The sequence below is a fragment of the Nannospalax galili genome, unplaced genomic scaffold (assembly GCF_000622305.1).
Source record: "Nannospalax galili isolate Female #2095 unplaced genomic scaffold, S.galili_v1.0 scaffold643, whole genome shotgun sequence".
In the NCBI taxonomy this organism is placed as follows: Eukaryota; Metazoa; Chordata; class Mammalia; order Rodentia; family Spalacidae; genus Nannospalax; species Nannospalax galili.
The window spans coordinates 1,635,747-1,644,050 of NW_008349457.1; positions in this window are offsets into that span (position 1 = coordinate 1,635,747).

An 8,304-nucleotide genomic window follows, 5' to 3' on the forward strand; every position below is an offset into this window, starting at 1 on the left:
GATTGCTTGTTATTGGTATATAGAAAGGCTTCAGAGTTTTGTAGATTAATTTTGTAACCTACCACTTTACTGAACATGTTAATCATTTCTAGGAGTTTTCTGGTGGAATTTTTGGCATCCCTTAGATATAATATCATATCATCTGTAAAAAGGGATAATTTGATCTCTTCTTTTCCAATTATTATTTCTTTAATTTCTTTATCTTGTCTTTTTGCTCTTGCAAGAGTTTCAAGCACTAGGTTAAAGACGAGTGGAGAGAGTGGACAGCCTTGTCTGGTTCCTGAATTCAATGGGAATACTTCCAATTTTTCTCCACTTAGAATGATATTGGCTGTGGATTTGTTATACATGGCTTTAATTATCTTGAGATATGTTCCCTCCACTCCAATTCCCTCTAGGACTTTGAACATAAATGCATGTTGAATTTTGTCAAAGGCCTTCTCTGCAGTTATTGTGATGACCATATGGTTCTTGTCTTTGAGCCCATTTATATGATTTATGATGTTTATTGACTTACGTATATTGAACCATCCCTGCATCTCTGGAATAAAACCGACTTGATCATGGTGGATGATCTTTCTGATGTGTATGTGGTTTGCAAATATCTTGTTGAGAATTTTTGCATCTATATTCATTAAAGATATGGGTCTATAGTTTTCTTTTTTGGTTGTATCTTTACCTGGCTTTGGTATTAGAGTGATGTTGGCTTCATAGAAGGAATTTGAAAGTTCTCCCTCCATTTCTATCCTTTTGAATAACTTAAGTAGTGTTGGATATAGATCCTCTTTAAATGTCTGGTAGAATTCTACTGTAAATCCATCTGGTCCTGGGCTTTTTTTAGTTGGGAGGTTTTGTATTACTGTTTCAATTTCCTTATGTGTTATGGGTCTGTTTAAGCTGTTAATCTCTTCTTGGTTTAGTTTTGGTGGTTCCCATGCTTTTAGGTACCCATCCATTTCTTTTAGGTTTTCAAATTTAGTAACATATAGGTTTTAAAAGTATTCCTTTATAATGTTCCGGATCTCTTTGGTATCTGTTGTGATGTTTCCCCTTTCATCTCTGATTTTGTTGATTGGGAGGTGCTCTTTCTTTCTTTTGGTTAACTGGGCTAGCTGTCTATCAATCTTGTTTATCTTCTCAAAGAACCAGCTCTTGGATTCGTTGATTCTTTGTATTGTTTTCTTTGTTTCTAATTTCTGCCCTGATTTTTGTTATTTCCTCTTGTCTGCTGGGTTTGGATTTCATTTGTTGTTGCTTTTCAAGTGTTGAGTTGCAATGTTAAGTCATTTATTTGTAATCCTTCTGATTTTTTTTAATGTTGGCACTTAGAGCTATAAACTTCCCTTTAAGGACCGCTTTCAGTGTGTCTCAGAGGTTTTGTTGTGTTGTATTGTCCTTTTCATTTAATTCCAGGAATACTTTTATTTCTTTCTTAATTTCTCCTTTGACCCATGCATCATTCAGGAGTTTGTTGTTCAACCTCTATGTGTTCATGTGGTTACTGGGGATTCATCCAGTGTTGCTTTTAAGCTTTATTGCATTGTAGTCTGATAGAATGCATGGAATTATTTCAATCTTTTTGTATTTGTTGAGGTTCCATGGGGCACTGAATAGAAAGTATATTCTTTGGTGCTTGGGTGGAATATTCAGTAGATGTCTGTTAGGTCCATTTGATATTTGGTATTATTTAATTCAGAAGTCTCTGTTAATTCTCTGTCCTGTTGACCTATCTAATGGTGAAAATGGGGTATTGAAGTCCCCTACTATTAATGAGTTGGGATTAATCTGGGTCTTAAAGTCCTGTAGTACTGTTTTTATGAAGTTGGGTGCACCAGACTTTGGTGAATATATGTTCCTGATTGTAATATATTCTTTGTTTATTGTTCCTTTGATCAGAATGAAGTGGCCTTCTTTGTCTCTTCTGATTAGTTTCATTTTAAAGTGTATTTTATCAGATATTAGAATTGTAACAATTGCTTTTTTCTTAGTACCTTTTGCTTGGTATATTTTTTCCATCCTTTCACCTTAAGGTAGTGCCTGTCCTTGAAAGTGAGATGAGTTTCTTGCAGACAACAAAAAGATCGGTTTTATTTCTTAATCCATTCAACTACTATGTATCTTTTGACTGGGGAGTTCAGTCCATTGATATTTAAAATTATTAATGAAAGATATGTGTTGAATCCTGTCATTTTTATTTCTGTTCACATTCTTGTTATAGCTGTGCATTTCCACAGTTATATCTTCATTGAATTTCTTTCTGTCACCCCTCTTCATATTGCTTCAAGAACTCTCTGAAGGGCTGGTTTAGTGAACATACATTCTTTCAGCCTATTTATGTCATGGAAGATTTTTCTTTCCCCTTCAACTACAATAGACATTTTGGCTAGGGAAAGTAATCTGAGTTCATGTCTGTGGTCATTTAGAACTGGGAATAGTTTGGTCCAGGGTCTTCTGCACTGAAAACTCAGCTGTAATTCTGGTGGGTTTTCATTTATATGTGACTTGGTTTTCTTTTGCAGCTTTCAGTATTCTCTCTTTGTTCTTTGCATTTAGTGTTTTTATTATGATGTGCCATAGAAAGTTTCTTTTCTGGTCCTGTCTATTTGGTGTTCTATATGCTTCTTGTATATTGGCATCTGTGTTCATTTAGAGCTGGGAATACTTTGATCCAGGCTCTTCTGGCTTTCAGAGTTTGCACTGAAAAGTCAGCTGTAATCCTGATGGGTTTTCCTTTATATGTGATTTGTTGTTTTTCTTTTGAAGCTTTCAGTATTGTCTCTTTGTTTTGAATCTTTAGTGTTTTTACTATGATGTGCCATGGAGAGTTTCTTTTCTGGTCCTGTCTGTTTGGTGTTCTATATGCTTCTTGTATTTGTATGGGCAAGTTTTTCTATGTTTTCTCAAAATTTTCATAATCTTTGCTCGAGTGTTCTAATTTGTCCACTTTATATCCCAGTCTTGATATTCTGTTTTCCATTTCATTCGTCTTCTTATTTTTTTTATGGTGTCACACAATTCTTGCATAATCCATTCTTCTGTTTTTAAATTTTTTTCACAATCTTTGCTTGAGTGGTCTAATTTACCCACTTTATCTTCCAGTCTTGATACTCTGTTTTCCATTTCATTCATCCTATTGGTGAGGCTTTCCCCTGTCATTTCTAAATGGCTTAGTGAGTGTTTCACTTCCTTCTTCATTTCGGCCTAAGTATTCTTCACTATTTCTAACTCTTTTCTGAATTCATTCAGAAGTTTGTCCCTATCTTCCTTCAATTCTTTGATTTCTTTGTTTGCTTGTTCTTTAAATTCACTGAATTGTTTTATCATATTTATAATTGTTCTTTTGAATTATCTCTAGGGAGTTTTCATTGTACTCCTCTAGAGGACTATTGTTACTTGGTGGGGATATATTATTTTGGTTTTTCATGTTATTATTTTTTCTCTGTGATTTTGACATGTGGATTTCTTTTGTAGTTTCTGATTCTTGTTTGAGACTCAAGCCTTCTTTTGTTGAGTTTAGGTCTGCTTCTTTTTGTAAACTTTATGTGCCTTTGTGGTTTACTTGTTGGGCATGAATAGCTGGTTCATCTAGGCTTCAGGTTCTCTCTTTTGATTTTATAATGGAGTGGCCTAATTGCTTTTGTCTTCAGGAGTTCCCATAGAGGCCCAAGTGAGATGAGGATCAGATGATATCAGGCTTTCTCCTAAGCTATAGGTCTCTCCAGGAAAGATGTTGCCCTCAAGAATTTGGGGGCTGGGCTGGCCTGGGAGAAGGGCCCAGGATAGATGCTGGCAGCAGGAAGCTGGTGGCTGTGCCACCCAGGGACATAAAGGGAGGTGAGGGCAGGACCAGGCCTAGAGGGTTCCTGGGGGCCACAGGCAGGAAATGGGTTTGTCCTGATGCAAAGGATCAGGAAGCAAGTGGTAGCTCTGGGTCAAGAGGTTAGCCCTAGTGTCTGGGGTTCCAAGACAAGAAATGGGCCTGTAACCAGCCTAGGAGGAGAGACTCAGTGGGGGAGCTGGAAGGGTGAAAGAGGCTGGGGGAGTCAAGGCGCATGCTGGACTTACCCAGGGAAGGTGCTGGGACCAGGACACGGGAGGCTGTGCAGCCCAGGGAAGTCAGGAGTGGAGTCTTCATTGTCTGATTTTCTTCCACATGTAGCCTATGGTTGTGTCCACTTGGTTTCTGATACTCAGTTGGACCTGAATCATTAAGTGTAAGTATAGCTTTTGATCTGCAATGCTTTTATACAAAGTCTATTATTTTAATAATAAAAAATTGTATTTTAAAAAAATTTGCTGTAATTGAAAGAACATGAAAACCCAAAACACCAGACTGTGTGGGACATAAGAAAGGCAGTCCTAAGAGGAAAGCTTATCACAACTCATGTTAACAACTTAATAATGTAACTGACAGTCTTGGAAAACCAAGAGCAAATAATATTCAAAGAGAATAGATGGGAAGATATAAATTAGCTGAAATTAATGACATAGAAATAAAAAATTAAGACAAAGAATCAATGAAACAAAGAGTTGGTCCTTTGAAAAGATTAATAAGGTTGACAAACCTCTAGACAAATTAACCAAAAGGAACAGAAAAGGACTCAAACTAATAAAGTAAAAAATTAAAATGGGCACATTGCATTATAAATTGAGGGAATTAAAAGAATAATAGGACATACTTTAAAAATCTATATTCCAAGTAAATGGAAAATCTAAAATAAATCAATCATTTTCTAGGTATATACAGCATAGAAAAAAATAAATCAAGAAGAGACTCATAACAACCAATGGGTAGAAGGAGCAATTTAAAATATCCTTGTCCAGCCATGGTGGTGCATATCTTTAATCCCAGTACTTGAGAGGCAGAAGCAGGTGGATCTCTGTGAGCTCAAGGCCAGTCTGGTCTACATAGTGAGTTTCAGGACAGTTGGGATTATAGGGAGTCTCTGTCTTAAACCCCAAGTGAAAAGAGTCCAGAACCAAATGAATGCAATACAGGATTCCACCACACCTTGTAAGAACAATGGCTGCCATGACTCCTCAAATTATTCCATAAAACAAAAATGAAACACTTCCAATACCAGATGAAGACCTAACAAATAAAATATATTATAGATCAATCTCCTATGAACATAAACACAAAATTCTCAATGAAATGCTTGCAAACCAAATTCAACAACACATCAAAAGATCATTCACCATGATCAGGCTGGCTTCATCCCAAAGATTTTGAGATATTTTAACATATATAGTTGTTAAGGGTAATCTGTGAATAAATTCAAGGAAAGAAGCCACATGATTATTTCATTAGATGCAGAAAAGGTATTTGGCAAAATGTAACATCCCTTTGTGATAAGTCCTGGAGAATCTTGTGACACCAGGGACATATTTCAGTATAACACAACATAACTCAAAAGATGTAAATAAAATCAGGAATGAGGCTAGGATGTCCACATGCTCAAATCCTGTTCAATACAGTGCTTGAAGATCTAGCTAGAGCAATAACTTAAGTGAAAGAGATAAAGAGAATACATTGAAAAGGAAAAAATCAAAGGATCCTTATTTGCAGATGATATTTTTCTGTGTGTAAAAGACCCTCAAGATTCTGTAGGAAAACTTCTAGAGCTGATAAACACACTTATCAAAGTAACAGAATACAAAATAAACCCAGAAAAACCAATAGCCTTCTTCTATACCAACAGCAAGCATCCTGAGGCCAGGGAAGCAAGGCCATTCAAATAACCTTTAAAATATCTTGGAAGAAATCTGTGAAAGATTTGTATAATCAAAAGTTTAAGACATTGAAGAATGAAATTGAAGAAGATACTAGCAGATGGAAGGACCTCCTATGTTCATGGATCACTGAGATTCATATTGTGGAAAGGGCCATCCTCTGAAACAAGTCTACAAATTCAATGCAATACCCATTAGAATTCCAACACAATTTTTCACAGAACTTAAAAAAAAAAACCCAAATTTCAAGTGGAAACACAAATAACACAAAATAGCCAAAATAATTCTGAACAATAAAACAACTGATGAAGACATTACCATCCCTATTCCCAAATTACACTAGGGAGCTATAGTAGTACCACAGCATGATACAGGCATAAAAACAGACACATTGATCAGTGGAATAGAATTGAGGACCCAGATTTCAATTCACACATTTACAGCCACAAATATACACTGTAGAAAGGACAGAATGTTCAACAAATGCTGCCGGTCAAACTGGATGATATCTGCATGTAGAAGAATGAAATTAGATCCCTATCTCTCACCATTCACAAAACTCAACTCTTAGTGGATCAAGGACCTCAACATAAGACCCGATACCCTGAATTTGATAGGGAGAAAGGAAGGAATGCACTGGAATTTATAAGCACAGAAAGGACTTTCTGAACAACACACCTACAGGGCGAGCATTAAGTCCAACAATTGACAAATATGACCTCATGAAGCTAAAAAGCTTTTTTACATCAAAGGACACCATCATTTGAGTGAAGAGGAAACCTACAGAATGAAAAAGAATCTTTGCTAGTTATACCCCCGACAAAGGATTAGTAGCTAGAATATACAAAGAACCCCCAAACTAAACACCATTAAAACAAACAAAAATTGAGGCAAGGCACTAAACAGGAAGTTCTATAGCTGTGACAGCCTTGGGGTTTTCTCTAAGATCTATGATCTTTCCTGCCATTTGGCTATGTTTACAGTACCACACATGAGTTTCCTCCCATTGAGTGGGCTTTAAGTCCAATTAAGTAGCATTTTTTAAACACAATATAATTGTTTGCAGTGATATGCTCTAATCTGGAGAACATATTAAGTGTAATAATTCAGAAACAGAAAGATAAATACCATATGATCTAACTCATATATGACATAGAATGCTGGAGAGATGGCTCAGCAGTTAATAACATTTGCTGTTCCTCCAGAGGACCCGTGTTCAATTCCCAGCTCCCACGTGGTGATTAACGACTGTCTATAACTCCAGTTACAGAGGATCTGACCCTTTCCTCTGGCCTCTGTGGGCACTGAATGCATGTGGTACACTTAAACACCTGAAGGCAAAACTTTCAAACACTTAATAACATAAAATAATAAAATAAATAAATAAAATAATTGAATAATAAAAGAAACAGAAAATGTGATAGAACTGATAGGTAAATTGAGTCAAATTGGGAGAGAGCACCAGGACACAGACAAAAATTCCAGCGGGATAGAATTTATTAGCAGAGGAAAATGCATGGGACAATTCCCCTTTCAGGATAGAGGAGCTTTCAGTCTACAGATTGTAGGTGAGGGCCTTTATAGGGGGCTTCAGGGGATGCAGAAGATGGGAAAATATTCTTATAAAAAGTTAGAAAGGAGAGAGGGACCCCAGGGCTTATCAGGAGAGAATATCCTCTGTCAAACTGTCCCCTTCCATCTTCTTCCATCAGCCAGGATCTAGGTCAAAAGGTGTAAAGAGTCTGTTTATCCTTTAAGATCATCAAAGAAGAAACATGCTGTGCTGAAGCAGCTCCTTGCAGTAATCAAGTCTCAGGTCAAAAGGTGCAAAGAGTCTGTTTATCTTGTCTTGTGGACAGTCAGTGTGCTCATTAACTCAGTTCCTGCATTCTCAGGGGCCCTGCAGAACTGTGAGGCCCTGCTGCCATGAGGAGGGAGTTGGTGTAGATCCGAATCCTAACAAGAACTAGAGAGCACAAAGACGTAATTTGCAGGGAGCCTGGATCTGACGCAGTGCTCAAGGAACATTGCATCATAAGGTCAGCTAAAAGAATGTAACAGCTGGAGAATGAAGAGGGTGGAGAGTTGTGAATCGCTGGCTTCTGCACATGACATGGACATTGCACTCATGAACTCACAGCAGCTGTGGTTACTTGCACCCAATCAAGCCAGCCAAATTCTGGCATAAATGGGGGAGAAGCTTGCCAGGCTTCACTCTTAAATGAGGAGCTACTGGAAGCTGATAGCTTCTGGGGGAGGGACAATTGTTCTGTTTGGAGGGTGTTTCCACTGGTAGGTTTTCCATAATCCAGTGGATGGACTCATTCCCATGTGTCGGGAGCTGGAGAAACAACATTCATTACCAAAAAATATAATATAGCACTACAAACAGTTGACTTAAGTAGGACATTCTGCTTGCACAAGTAACCTTGGGAAAGAATTTATGGCAAGGTTATCTTTCTCTTCCCCTTGCAAACAGTTCTCGGAAAAGTAAGTCATGCAGTAATCTCTTGGAACACCTGGCGGTCAGTCACGTTGCTGAATTGCTCAGTCCCCCTCCCATACCCATAA